Here is a 14,608-nt window from a genome sequence, read left to right as displayed (position 1 = left end):
TAGAGGATCAAAGGCCCAAACCAAGAATACTACTAAACAATATTGAGATTCATGGAGTGGTCTACACTGGAACAGATGTCACCATTCTTTCTCCAAAATCTTGGCCTGCAAGTTGGCTGCTTCAAGAAGTAACCATCCAATTTCAAGGGAGGCGGGACTTTATTCCAAATAAAACAAAGTACCTGATGGCTTAAATGTACAGGACCTGAAGCCATTTACTTATGGAGAAAAAGAGATCTGTTAGAACAGTGGAAAACATAAATCAATACGGCTCAGTTTCAGAGGCCAGCCACAAAACCAATAAGGCTCATAATAAAAAAATCATTAAAGAATGTTATCAAAGACAGTTACTGACTGTCTAGGCTGTCTATAAACAAGACACAACAATTTAACTTAACATCAGGAAGCCACTGCTGTTAAAACACCAACAGCCTTACCACTAAGGTGGGTGACTGACCAACCCATTGGGATTGATCAGTGGTTTATGACAAAAGAAAAACTAAAGGCATTAGAGCAACTAGTCCAGGAGCTGGAAGCTCAGCATATAGAGGAGTCCAGCAGCCCTTGGAATTCTCTGGTAAATCTGGCAGATGGAGGATGTTAACAGATATAAAAGAGAATATTATTATTATTCAGCCAATGGGTTCCCTGCAGTCTAGAATCCCATCACCTTCCTTGCTGCCTAAGGAATGGTCTCTCGTACTGATTGATCTAAAGGATTGCTTTTTCAAAGTTCCTCTACAGGAACACGATAAGGGAAGGTTTGCTTTCTCAGTGCCTACCTTCAATAGAAGTTGCCCACTGAAAAGCTATCATTGGAAAGTCCTGCCACAAGGAATGTTAAATAGCCCCACCTTGTGTCAATATTTTGTACAACAGTCATTGGAGATGATTCGCAAACAATTTCCCCAATTCATTGTTTATCACTATCACTAAAGGATGGGTGATATCCTTTTGGCTGATTCAGATATAAATATCCTGGAAAAAAGTTTGATGAAATAAAAACAAAAACAAAAAACAAAAACCTTGTTTTACTGAGGGTTGCAAATCACCCCTGAAAAAATTGTCTAGGATATAGAATAAGACGACAAAAGGTTAGGCCACAAAAGGTGCAGACCAGAGGAGGCCAATTAAGGACTCTTAATGACTCAGAAGCTACTGGGAGATAATTAACTGGCTATGGCCTGCGATTGGCTTGGACACTCAAGAGCTAAGCAATTTATTTCAAACCTTACAAGGTGATAAAGATTTAAATGGCCCAAGAAGATTATCAGCGGAAGCTGACAAAGAGTTAGCTCTGGTAGAAAGGAAACTGCAGGATGCACATCTAGATCGTTTGGATCCAGAGATGGCCTGCATCTTAGTCATCCTGCCCTCTACTCATCCCCTACAGGAATTCTCAGGCAGAGGGAAGATTATATCTTAGAGTGGATATTTTTAGCCCATAAAAAGAGTAAGAAATTAAAACCTACATTGAGAAAGTCTCTGAATTGATACTAAAAGGAAAAATGAGATTTCAACAATTAGTCGGAATGGATCCAGCTGAAATTGTGGTACCTTTTACTAACACAGAGATTGCCTTGTTATGGGCACAAGATGAACACTGGCAGAGAGCGTGCAGTAATTTCTTGGGAGAGATTAACAACAGACACCCTAAAGCAAGCGACCCCAGTTCATGAAAAGAACTAATTGGATTCTTCCCTGTATATTGAAGGGAACCCCAATTTCTGGAGCCCTTACATTTTACACTGATGTCAGTAAGTCAGGAAAGGCAGGATATAAGTCAGAAGAGGTAAGGAAGGTGGCTGAGAGCCCCTATAAGTTTGTTTAAAACTCTGAATTATATGCCATACTCATGATATTGTCAGAGTTTCAAGAGTCTCTTAATACAGTGACTGACTCTCCATTTGCAGAAAGGGTTGTTTCCACACAGAGACTGCTGAACTTACTCAGGGAGATTCTGAGTTGACTTCAGTGTTTACTGAGCTACAGCAAATGATCAGGAATAGGACTCATCCCTGTATATAACACACACGATACTCGTGTGCCAGGCCCTCTACACAAGGTAACAATGAGATTGACCAGTTATTGATAGGAAGTGTACTAGAGGCTTCTGAATTCCATAAAAAACACCATGTTAGCAAGCAAAGCTTCAAAGAAAGAATTCTCTATCGCTTGGCAATGAGACAAGGAAAATGTGAGGCAATGTCCTATTTGCTCATTAGATAACCAAACCCCATTACCTACAGGAAGTAACCCTAGGGTATCTAAAAAATTATATTTGGCAATGGATGTGCTCCATTTTGCAGAGTTTGGCAAACTGAAACATGTGCACCATACAGTAGACACACAGTCAGGATTTCAATGGGCAACTGCCTTAGCGTCAGAAACATCTGATTCTGTAATTACACATTTGTTAGAAGTTATGGCCATTGTGGGAATACCCATACAAATTAAAACAGACAGCGGTCTGGCATGGCATGTGTCTCTAATAGGATGAAGCAGTTGCTCACACATTATAGTGTAAAGCATGTTACAGGACTATCACATAGTCCTACAGGACAAGTGACTTGGGGAGATCTCATTGTACTCTGAAAGAGATGCTTAACAGGCTAAAGGGGCAACAAAACCCCCAGAGATAGAGTACACAGTGCTTTACTAACCTTACATTTTCAATGCTAATGAACAAAGATGTACAGCTGCTGAAATACATTGGATTGTGGGGGGGAAAAAACTACCGAACTAAACTTGCCTATTTATTGTCAGTATATCCTGAGATCAGAAGGGAAAACAGGAAATGTGTTATGCTGGGAGGAGTTATGCCTATATTTCCACAGGAAAGGAAAAGCCATGGGTTCCTCTCAAATTTTTAAAAATCAGACATGACAAAGGGAGACCTCCTGAAGCCCTTGGTGATGGAGAAAAAAAGGGAGACAAAAACGATCAACAAGAAGGTGGTGCATATGTGCTGATGTTTATGTCTCCGTCTATGGAGACAGCTCTGGAACTGGCTGAGACTTAAATGTCTATATACAGTCAATTACACTTATCGGGCACAAAATTCTCTTGAGTTATTATATATCATTCTTTAAGATCACATGAATGGGATGTGCTAGACAGATGGCTCAGGGGTTAAGAGCACTGACTGCTCTTCCAGAGGTCCTGAGTTCAATTCCCAGCAACCACATGGTGGCTCACAACCATCTGTAATGAGATCTGCTGCCCACTTCTGGTGTGTCTGAACACAGTGACAGTGCACTCACATACATAAAATGGATAAATCTTTTTAAAAAGATGGCATGAATGGAATATAAATATATTGTAGTTTTTGATCAAACTAACCTCTGAAGGAAGGCCGTTGTCTTTCTTAATGATCTTCATTAATCAGTCTGTGCACCCTGCTTGCTCCATATGAATGTCTTACAGAGCTCTTTGTATATTGCAGAATGAAAGAGAAGAGAGACAGCCCTGACAAGAATCACACTCTGTGATGCTGAGATTCTGGGACCTTCCATTCCAGCTCTTTGTTTGATTCTACTTCAACTACGTGAAAGCTGTTTCCTCTAAAGACTTGCTTCCAGAACTTTTCCAGAACAGCTAGCTCACCTATCCAGCCTTTCACACTGTCATAGTCAAGATGTCAGCTAAGCCATGAACTTTCTCAGCACAGAGTGACTGGAAGGCAAACGATGCCAGCTCTCCTTTGACAAAGCCATTTTCCTCTTTCCCTTTTTGCCCCCAGTGGGAATCTTCACCCCAATTCAGCTGGAAGCTGACAAAGGATCTTTTCCCCAGTCCCTTAGGTTGGGCTGGGTGGTTCTGGTTATTTTATGAATTAAAGATATGTTGTCATTTAAGGGAGACTTTACAAATGTTGTCGCTTTGGACACAAGGGAAAGTAAGGAGCTTAGACTCAGGGATTTCTTCCTTCCTTCTTAGGTAAAGAGGGGAGGACGAGTAAAGGGGAGACATAGTAATATCATAGAAAGTAGAGGACTAGACAAACACGGATAGGTTATCAAATTTCTTCTTAAACAAAACGTTGTATAGCCATGTCTTACATTGGTAGAAATCTTTATAGTTAATGTAAATTGAAATTATAACTTTGCATTGGTATCAAATTTATAGATCGATGCAGATTATTGGTGTGAATTTCTTATACTGATACAAAATTTGGAATTAATACCATTATTTTTTGATAGACATTGTGCCAACACAACTCATCTAAGACTCCCAGGCCAGTCCTTCTGTGACTGCCACTGCAGACAGTTGAGGATGGTGGAGCAGCACAAGTTAAGGGCCAGATCGCAAACCACGGTTGTATTAGATTCTGATTCACTTAAAGTGTTTTTAATTTACTCAAATAAAAACGAATAAGAATAATTAAGATTTAACAGTTCAGATATACTTTGCACAGATCGTCTTCAAAGTCGTCAGAAGTCCACATTATATGACATTTAAGGCCATTTCATTATTAAATGGCATGTCTGCTCCTGACAGCGCTTCCTTCTTGGTTCAAAGAAGAAATTGAGCATTGGTGCAGTTGCTCTAGGTATGGCGAGGAAAACACTGGGCGAGAGTTGTCTTGATTCATCTACAGACCACATTACTGTTCAGGGGGTAGTGGTGAAAGACCCTCAGACAGAGGAGACTCTCGCTCTAGTCCTGAGGACACCCACCCCACAAACACACGGGACTCAGCCTTGATGTAAAAAACAAGAGGTTTACTCGTGATACCAATGCATTGGGGCTCGACACGGTCCTCACGCAGGAGGGATGTGAAGAACCTCGAACAACAGAAATGTACAGCTTAAATAGTCACTTAAGATTACACAGTTTAAAAAAAAAAAAAAAAGATTACACAGTTTAGGGGTTGGGGATTTAGCTCAGTGGTAGAGTGCTTGCCTAGCAAGCGCAAAGCCCTGGGTTTGGTCCTCAGCTCCGAAAAAAAGTTTCATTAGCTCAGCTATTTTGGTGCCAAGGATAACTGACTAGGCAGATGTTTCTCCTCCTGGAATTCCTGGGACAAGGCTGTAACCATATCAACGCAGCTCTTTCAGTACCAAGGACGTCTGACTTGATATATGTTTTCCAGTCCTGGGGTTCCCAGGACAAGGACCAAGGATATCTGACTTAGCAGATGTTTCTCTCCTGGAGTTCCCAGGACCAGGCTATAGCTATGTCAGTACCAAGGACAACTAACTTCATACAGGTTTTCTCATTCTGGGACACAATCTATAGTGGTCAGTCAGCTTCCCGGAGATGTTTCCTGCCTTGTAGTTGCCCTGCAGTAAATATGATCTATACCATCTGTTCTTATGGTCAGGCAGCTTCCTAGAGAGTGGGTGGGCATGTGCTTTCTCTACTTTCTGGTCTATTGTCTAATGTCTAGGGGCTAAGCAAGGGCCAGCTTAAAAGATTCTCATTCTTAAGAAATGGCTGGGGGCTGGGGATTTAGCTCAGTGGTAGAGCACTTACCTAGGAAGCGCAAGGCCCTGGGTTCGGTCCCCAGCTCCGAAAAAAAGAACCAAAAAAAAAAAAAAAAAGAAATGGCTGTACTAATATCAAATGGGGATCTTTCAGTGGGGAGAAGGACACACACTGTAGTCAACTGGTAGCTCTGCCCAGACAGGGTAAGCAGCCCTTCATAATTCTGCTTCACAAAGGTCTGTCAGATGATCCTGGCCAGAAGGCTAAAGACTGATGCTCTAAGTTTTTGAGGATTGAGGGACTGTCCAGGTAGTCAGCCATCTCTACAAATTGGTTAAGTTTTGGAAGCTAAATTTTCAGATAATATTTAGGTTGTTCTTGGATTTCTGATGGAGTTAAAGACTGGTTGTAGTCTCACAGCCAACTCAAGCTGTTTAGCATTGAGAGAGATGGTATAGATTTGAGAGGATGTTTTCCGGCGGTATACAAGCTAAACCCAGGACATAATTCAGGTATAGAATTGTAAGCCTTTTAAGTTAATATAGATGGTGGAGTGCTTGATCTGAATTGACAAATATGACAGACTGGATGCTAAGTATATCTTATACTTTATAAATGGCATTATTGTAATAGTTGTGCTCAATTTACATCTGAAAGAAAGGAGCCTTTTAATTGGGGAAATGTCGTGGGTTTCCCTGGTGCTGTTTGTATTCTGATGTTAATTCTGCTTCCTCAAGAGGGGCTGCCCTGACGAGGAGTGGATCATGTACTCGGGTGATTCCATGTGACCCTTCTCCCTATTTTAACTGGTCAAATGAAGGCTAGCGCCTGTGATTGGGCAGTGGAAAGCAACGGTGGGACTGGAGGTTTTGGAGAGTGAGGGAAAAGAGGAAAAGAAGGACGATGGAGGAAGGGGGAGTGAGAGGAGAAGAAATGAAGATGGAACAAGACCACATAGCCCAGAGAAGTCACACGGAGCAAGGGCTCTCAGAGCTGGGGAGTAGAGTAGAGGCGCATCTGCCCAATGTAGGTGTGACACTTATAAATATTGTAACTGAATTGTGTGCTTGGGGTTGGAGAATTACCACAACATTATAGAATCTTAAATTTTATGGCTTCTGTATGCTACTTTTGAGTATATACTGTATGATATGTTTATATAATGAGGTGCCCCAAACTGCTTCTGTTTGTATCAGCTCTTACACAACTTTAGCCCCATTACCAGGAAGCAGAGGCTGGACAACCTAGGCCACGTAGTGAGTTCTAGGCCACCCAGGGCTAAATGTGACAAAACTTCCAAATAAGTAAATTAAAATGAGTTCTCATAGGAAATTAGTTCAAAATATTTTTAGTTGACAGGATCTACTCTCGAATGGAGAAGTTAATTTTGTTGGTAAGACAAAGTCATCAGCGTCTCACCTGTGTCTACATCGTGACTGTGGTAGGCTTACAACGGCATAACCAGAGGTGAAACTGGGCTAAGGAAAGTGATTTCAGGCTCAGGGCTAAACCCAGGCAATGGCCTAGCTCTGGTGCTCGGAACCAGGTGAGTTTTGTTTGTTGATCTGTGGCCTGGCAACTATCCTGAGATCATCTGTTAACCACCATGTTCAATCTACCTTCCCTGGGTTTCCTTAATGGCTAAGAGGCCTGCAAATGAAAACAGATTTACTTCTTCCCACAGCTGTCATTTATGTCTTCTCACCCGCCTGTCAAAAATCAACAACAACAACAACAACAACCCCAAATCCTTCTCTCTCAGCCTGTCACATGCTGGTATTAGATGTGTATGAAGAGGAAGCTCCTACCTGACCTATTTTATAATGTAGAAATGGAGGTGCAGGGGTTGGGGATTTAGCTCAGCGGTAGAGCGCTTGCCTAGGAAGCGCAAGGCCCTGGGTTCGGTCCCCAGCTCCGAAAAAAAGAACCAAAAAAAAAAAAAAAGATTAGAAAAAAGAAATGGAGGTGCAGAAAACCTCACTGAGTTTTTGAATGTCTCCCCTGTTCATGGTGGTCTGAAGCTTCCCCACAGATACTACAAGCTTCTCACTTCTCCCTCTCCCTCTCTCTCTCTTGGTAATGGTGGCATCTCAGAGATGTGTGACCTTAACACTGGTTGGGAGCGGATAGAGTAGACTGAGATGTGTCCAAGTACATTCTAACAGTCCAGAAATTATATTCATGGAAAAGTTCTATTTGAGGCAGTATTTGTGATGTTCTGAACAATTCTTTAAGCCTTTAGACTGGACCTCCTTATGGGGTGCTAAGCAGAAGGGCTCCACATACTTGAAGGAACTGGATTTGAAAGGAAGGCAGGAAAGCCCAGAAATATGAGGTCGGCACATGTTTGAGTGAGATGGAATGACTAACACTGCACTTATTTTGTGGATGGATGCCCCATTGATTACACTACAAAACAGCCTGTGGTGGCCAGGCTGCCGCGTGCTGCTGGTGTCTCTGCATTAGCACCTCCTACTCAAGGCTAGTGAGTGCCTTCAAAAATGACCCCAGAATGTGGAAGTCTGTAAGATGGTGGGTAAACCTGGGACATCGGGGACCACGAGGAACAGAGAATGACAGAGCCAGATGCAGTAGAGGAAGTCAAGAGTGGAAAGTTCATGGGTCGTAGAAGCTTGGTGTCAGTCTGCTGGCTCCTCCACAAATCTGTCTCTCTGTCAAGTAAAGAGCTACAGGACTAGACGTTTGCACAAGATTTATTTGCACCAAGTATGTGCATGCACTGCACAAAGCCAGAGTTCTTGCATAACACAGGGGACAGGGTGTCCAGAGAGGGACAATGTCTGTCCCCCTGGGGAGTCTGGGTTTATATGCTTTTCAAGAGGATGTGGAGCAAAGCTTAGATCCATTTCTCCTTCTTGAGTTGGACCGTGCAGGAGGGATGTGGCTGGTTTGGCCATTTTAAATGATAGCAGGGACCTGACTGGATGAGAGGTAGGTAGGGACCTCTGAAGAGAAAAGCCCACAGAGCGCACCCAGCCTTGTTCTCTGTCTTGTTATCCTAATAGATAAGCTGGTTGATCAGAAACAAACCAAGCTCCTTCAGGCCAGTCTTTTCCAGATCCAATTGGGTGAGCATCCAAGGAATCTGCTGGGTCTCTCGGAAAGCTTCCTGGGCAGTTTGTAAGTATAAGAGTAGGTCTAGGTGCTGACCACCATGCCTTCCTCTTGTACGTCCTGATTACTTCAGTCAGGAAATAATTTAGAAAGTGTACTGTGCTGCCAATGTAATGGGGAAAAATGGCTGTGAATTTTAATATGACCTTGGATATCCGTGGTTCCATCGTCTTTCCACCAAAGTTGTGAAGAACATCAGAAACGAGTGAGGATATTATTGAAATTGTGTTTGGGAAAAAAAAAAATTGACTGATGTCCGGCAGTGGTGGTGCATGACTTTAATCCCAGCACTCGGAGGCAGAAGCAGGAAGATCTCTTGAGTTTGAAGACAGCCTGGTCTACAGAGCGAGTTCCCAGACAGCCAAGGCTACATAGAGAAACTCTGTCTTGGAAAAACAAAACAAAAGGACTGTTTAGACGAAAACAATAGCAAGCGCTTACCTAGGAAGCGCAAGGTCCTGGGTTCGGTCCCCAGCTCCGAAAAAAAAGAACCAAAAAAAAAAAAAACAAAAAACAAAAAAAAAAACAATAGCAATAGATCACGGCGGTCTACAAACTTGGAAGAAGCAGAATTCATGGTGAGAATGGCCTACGCACCGGAAGAGGAAGAATGCACAGCATGAGCACAGGCTGTGGGGACAAGAGGGGGATGCTTAAAGCAGCATTCCAAAGTTTGCCAATGAGCCAATAAGGTGGCGAAAATGGGATGAAGGTAGGTCCACAGTGGAAGGCAGGACATGTCTAAGAAAAGCAGGGGTGTGGGAGGGTCGGGGAGGGGGGAGGGGTGTCTATGCAGATCAAGGGCGCTCAAAGGGCTTCCCCGGCTGCCTGTCACCTAGGAAACCCAAGAGATTTAGCATGGCGTGGGAGGGACAGTGGGGCCACGTACACAGAAGATACGCGTGTTTCTGAGAAAGGCAGCAAGAGCGGTGAGGTGTGTTAGACGTATGTAAAAGGAAGCGAAATCCACACGGCCACAGCAGGTAATGGAGCTCTTTCCATCACTCCTAAGCGCCCACTACTTGTTTTGTTTTTCCTTTTAATCTGTAACGCTTGAAGACGACGATGTCCCATACCAACCGAGTTCTTGTTCAGAGGCTGTTTTTTGAGGCTTTTGTGTACGCATATTTTGCTTTCATACATGAAATAATAGTGACGCTCCAATCGCGGGAAATCTTTGTGTAATTGCTTAAAGTCGAACCCGGGTTTATCGGAATAACTCCTCCCTCCCCCAAAGAACTCCTAATCTGAATTTGTGGAATTTAGTCCTGGTGGAATAACGTTTCTCTACGGTTAGGATTTTCTTTAGCTGTTGTCCTCACATATTGTCCTCAGAAAGGATTGTTCTGGTGAAAATCATTCTAAACATGAGACTTGTATTTGACTTCTCGGTAACTGCGGTTCGGGTATGTTGAGAAACAGCAGAGCGGTATTCTTAGAGCCCCTTTTCCTGCCTAGAATATCGGTGTGAAACCACCTCCTCGCATGAGAATAAAAATCTCAGGGTAAGGGTGACTGAATAGAAACAGAACTGGAAAATAGTTGAACAGCTTTGGTAGTGATATCTAATATTTGTAAATTTGCGCCTGGACTCCTGCCTGCGCCACAGCTAGAAAAGTTCAACACTGACACTTCCAGCAAAATCCAGCCTGGATTCTGGTCCAAGTCTTGGATTCTAATTTCACAATGAGAAAAACGTGTAGGTAGCAGAGAGAAAAGAACGCACTGCATTGGCCGGGAATCGAACCCGGGTCACCCGCGTGGGAGGCGAGAATTCTACCATTGAACCACCAATGCACTGTTAGGGGAGCTGGCTGACAGTGCATCAGGAAAAGGTAAGAGAAGCTATGCATCTCAATGAACTTCTACCGAAAAATAGCAATGTAAACCGACGTTTCGTCATGAGATTTTTTAAATTTCCAGTATAAAGGAGGGAAGCACAGACCTTCCTAGATGCTAGACTATGATAAACCTAGGCCAAATTTGTCATTCTAGGAGTTTCGAGGCATGACCAACAGAATTCTTTCTACTTCTGCCTGGGAGTTTCCGCTCATTAGAAGGGAAATGCTAGTTCCAGTTGAAACTGTGGTTCTCACCAGTGACCAAAAATATGCTCAATTCAGTAGTCAAAAACACACTTGGTATGGGTCCCAGACAACACCCCACCTGTGTGACACACACAGACTGATAAGAACCTTCTTTGAGCACTGCACATTCTGTCCCAGCAGGTTCGGGCCGGAAGAAGGGGGCGGGCGGGGGCGGGGTCCCAGGTTTGTGAGTTGTTTACTTTGCAGGGCAGGTAGCCTTCCAGCGGACAACATCTGTTTCATAAGCGACCGCTGGAAAAAGTAGTTAGTATACTAATTGAGTATCATCTGTGTGTAAAGTCATGCCATCCTTAAAGCCACCCAGGAGATGGACAAGAGCAAAAAGGAAGAGGCCTAAATCCACCCACACGCTCATCCCCTCCATCCCCACTTCAGAAACCTCATGATGCTTAAACCTGACTGAGAGGGAAAGAGAAATCAGAACGGTGGCTGTATGTGGAGTGGGTGATGACTAAGGTTACCTGCACAGTGTGGGTCGATGGAGATCAACGCTCTATCCTTGACCTAGGTGATGGCCATTTATCAGCCACACCCAGAAAATAAATTGAAGAAAGTCATCGTGTTTAATTTTATTCTATCAACCAGAATTTACTTAAAATACTGAACAAAGTGGAATGAGAGCTGTGGGATGTCACGTCACGTCACACTTGGCTAGGGCAAATGCCCAGGCAAAGAGAAAAGGAGGGGGGGAGGGAGGAGGGAGAGGAGGGGGAAGGGGAGGAGGAGGGGGAAGAAGAGAAGAAGAGGAGGGGAAGAGGAGGAGGGGGGAGGAGGAGGGGAGGGGAAGGTGACGAGGAGGGGGAAGGGAAGAGGAGGGGAAGGGAAGAGGAGGGGAAGGGGAAGAGGAGGAGGAGGGAAGGGAGGAGGGGGGAAGGGAGGAGGGAGGAGAGGGAGGAGGAGGAGGAGAGAGGAGGGAGGGAGGAGGAGGGGAGGAGGAGGAGGAGGAGGAGGAGGGAGGAGGAGGAGGAGGAGGAGGAGGAGGAGGAGGAGGAGGAGGAGGAGGAGGAGGAGAGGCAGAAAGAATTGATCTAGTCAGATGGTTGCATTATCCCAAACTCCTGAGGGGTCGGACTGCTGCAGCCCTGGTTGTTTTGTTTGTTTTTATGTTGTTTGCTTGGTTTGTCGTTTTTGGTTTTTTTTGTTTGTTTGTTTTGTTTTTGTTTTGTTTTGGTTTTGTTTTTGCACCCTTCCCTTAACTCAGACAGAAAGGCCAGTCGCAGTTCTCATATTTGCCAGACCTGCAGTTGTGGCCCAGAACAGTTTCCTTTCTCACTCTGTCCTGAGCCAATGGCGTAGTTATGGAAGACTGTACCAAAAGCAAAAGGGCCAGAGCTGGGACCCTAACGGAAACCACCGCGCAATCACAGGCCTCTAGGCAAGCCAACTCCAGCTGACAGACAGACAGACAGGCACACACACATTCTCTTCTCTCCACCCCCCCCCAAGTCCCTCCCTCCGTCCCTTCTCTTCTTTCCTCCAGAGACAGTATTTCTCGGTGTATCTTTGGAACTCACTCTTTTTTAGACCAATCTGGCCTCAAATTTAGAGATCCGATTCCCTCTGCCTCCGGAGTGCTGGGATTAAAAACGTGGGACATCGCGCCTCCCCCATTTTAACACCTATCCCTGATGTCTTTGAACTCGAGAGTGTAGACGAGGCTTGCCTCAAATTCACAGAGATCCTGTCTCTGCCTGCCAGGCGCTGGCATTAAAGGCCTACCTCTGGCAGACAGAAGTTACTTTACCGTTATTCACGTGTTTGAAACTTTATGAAGCTACCTTTAAAATCAAGACAATTTAAATGGTGCCATCGCTCCTTCCCCCGCACGCTCATCTGCCCTCCTCTCCCTCTCATTTTGCATCCACAGAAACTTATTCACATACACATGCCAGCCGCGCCCCACCAGCAAGTCTCCACAGGTATGCTCCCGCCACCCCACCCCACCCACCCCGCGATGTACACTCATTCCCCCTCCCTCCGGCCTTGCTGAGCTTGGGCACCGAATCTGCTGTTTATCCCACTCCTGCTGCCAGGTCGAAGGAGGAAGCGGAACAGAAGCTACACCCACACCTCCCGAGACACCTCATACTTCCAAACTCCGGGTCTACGAAGGTAAAGTTCTGGACCCTGAAGTTCCCGTGGGCTCCTTTTCGTGCTGGGCGCTGGGGACACGATCCCACAGTAGGGACCCCGTGACAACTGTGGTACTCCTTTTGTTTCTATGGATTCGGAATGCATGCGTGGGACACGAGGACCACGGTGCCTGGTGACTCTGAACCTCCTTTCCCCCGCCCTCCCCGGTCCCCGGTGCATTACAGTGAGCACCACGTCCAGCTGCTGAGGACCACATAGGGCCTCAAGGTTACCTCAGGTGTGACTGCCAAAATGACTGTCGCTCACCTACACGGTGTCCCCCACCCCATAACATCTATGACACAATTGATTAACAGGTGTGGCTGTTTACCGAATGCTGAGTTCCAGCCCACCCTGGGCTGCCGGTGCAGAGTTTGTAAACAACTCCTACAAACGGTTTTCTCACCCGCCCATTGGTAGAATTGAGAAACTCAAACTTACTCTCTCCCCTGTAAAACTGTAGTTCCTTACACTGCAAATTTATATATATATATATATATATATATGTGTGTGTGTGTGTGTGTGTGTGTGTGTGTGTATCTTTAAAACTGTGGAGTTCACAAATTCTTGAAACTTACAGGAAACCTGGCCTGGCCTAACACAGTTTGTTTATAGGGGTCATGAAAGAAAGAACTTTTGGCAGCATCATGAGACCAACAGGGGTGTTATATTCCGGACTCATTTAGTGTTTGCTTCAGCACAAATCTTACAACCGCAGGGTGTGGCCATCAGCATAACACCCATTTATCCATCTTGTTCATTCATTCACTTAGTGCCATTTAGCTCAGACGGGCCTTGAACTTCCTGCATTTGCCTCAGAGTATAGGGTGACTCTGGAGTATAGGGTAAGCACCACCACCATCTGCTTCGTGGGGGGAGGGGCGGGGGTCCTTCATTGTGCAATATTTAATTTAATATTTTTCAAACATTTTTGAAGTTAGTTCCCCACTCTACTCTGGTTGATGATGGTAAGCCATGTTGCTGTCTTCATTAGTAGGTCCAAGTCTTGGTGACTCCTGCTGGGGACAGCATATGATGACAGGGACTGCCAGCAGTAGGCTGGGATGGAGACATCTCAGTAGCCTGCAGCAGCTCTTTGTAAAAACTGGTTGTTCCCGTTTCTCCTAACCTTAGCCCTGGACAACGGCTGTATAGATTTCATTTGTGTGTGACTGCCTATCAGTTGGCCTTGGTGTGCACAATTATTCTATTATATCTGACTTTCTTCTTTCTCCTTCTGCTCTGGTGAATTCTGTGAATCTAGATGTTCCTTGATGTCATGATTCTTAGACAATTGGAAATTGATGCATAGGGACACAGCACAGCACAGCCCTAATGGCCCAGGTGCATGCTGTGTGTTCTCATCTCGGAAATAATGTAATAACTGCACAATGGTAGTTCCAGATTAATGCTTGGCTTGCAAAGAAACTTTAAAGAAATTATTAGAAAATGAATTAGAGCCAACATTGGGATCTTAAGGAGGAAAAAGTTATTGAAGTTAGGAAATATGTTTTTACATAACATTTGAGAGTGGCTCCTGGATAAGGAAGTATAGAATATATAAAATTATATACTAGTAAAACTAAGTCAAAATACTGGGACTCTTACGAGAGTCATTGTGTGCAAAGGAACAGAAAGCTAGCAGAACCACTGAGGTAAGGGTTAACTTGATTCTTTCTGGCCACTGCCTGGCAGCTTCGCCCATGTCACTTATCATTAGAGCTTCACAGGAAAATGCAAGTAGCTGACCTCGGAGCTCTGAAGTATAATAAGTCAAAAGTTAAACTTTAAATAATGATAAG

General features: G+C 44.5%; 1 non-coding gene across 1 annotated transcript; it reads right to left on the bottom strand.

Annotated features, from left to right (window-relative positions):
* Window positions 1-10,291: 10,291 nt before the first annotated feature.
* On the bottom strand, window positions 10,292-10,362 carry Trnag-ccc. Its single transcript has one exon. It is a non-coding gene; the product is annotated as a tRNA-Gly (tRNA).
* Window positions 10,363-14,608: the final 4,246 nt, after the last annotated feature.

This window comes from Rattus rattus, chromosome 3, assembly GCF_011064425.1.
Source record: "Rattus rattus isolate New Zealand chromosome 3, Rrattus_CSIRO_v1, whole genome shotgun sequence".
NCBI lineage: Eukaryota > Metazoa > Chordata > Mammalia > Rodentia > Muridae > Rattus > Rattus rattus.
This window is presented reverse-complemented; position numbering and strand designations above follow the sequence as displayed.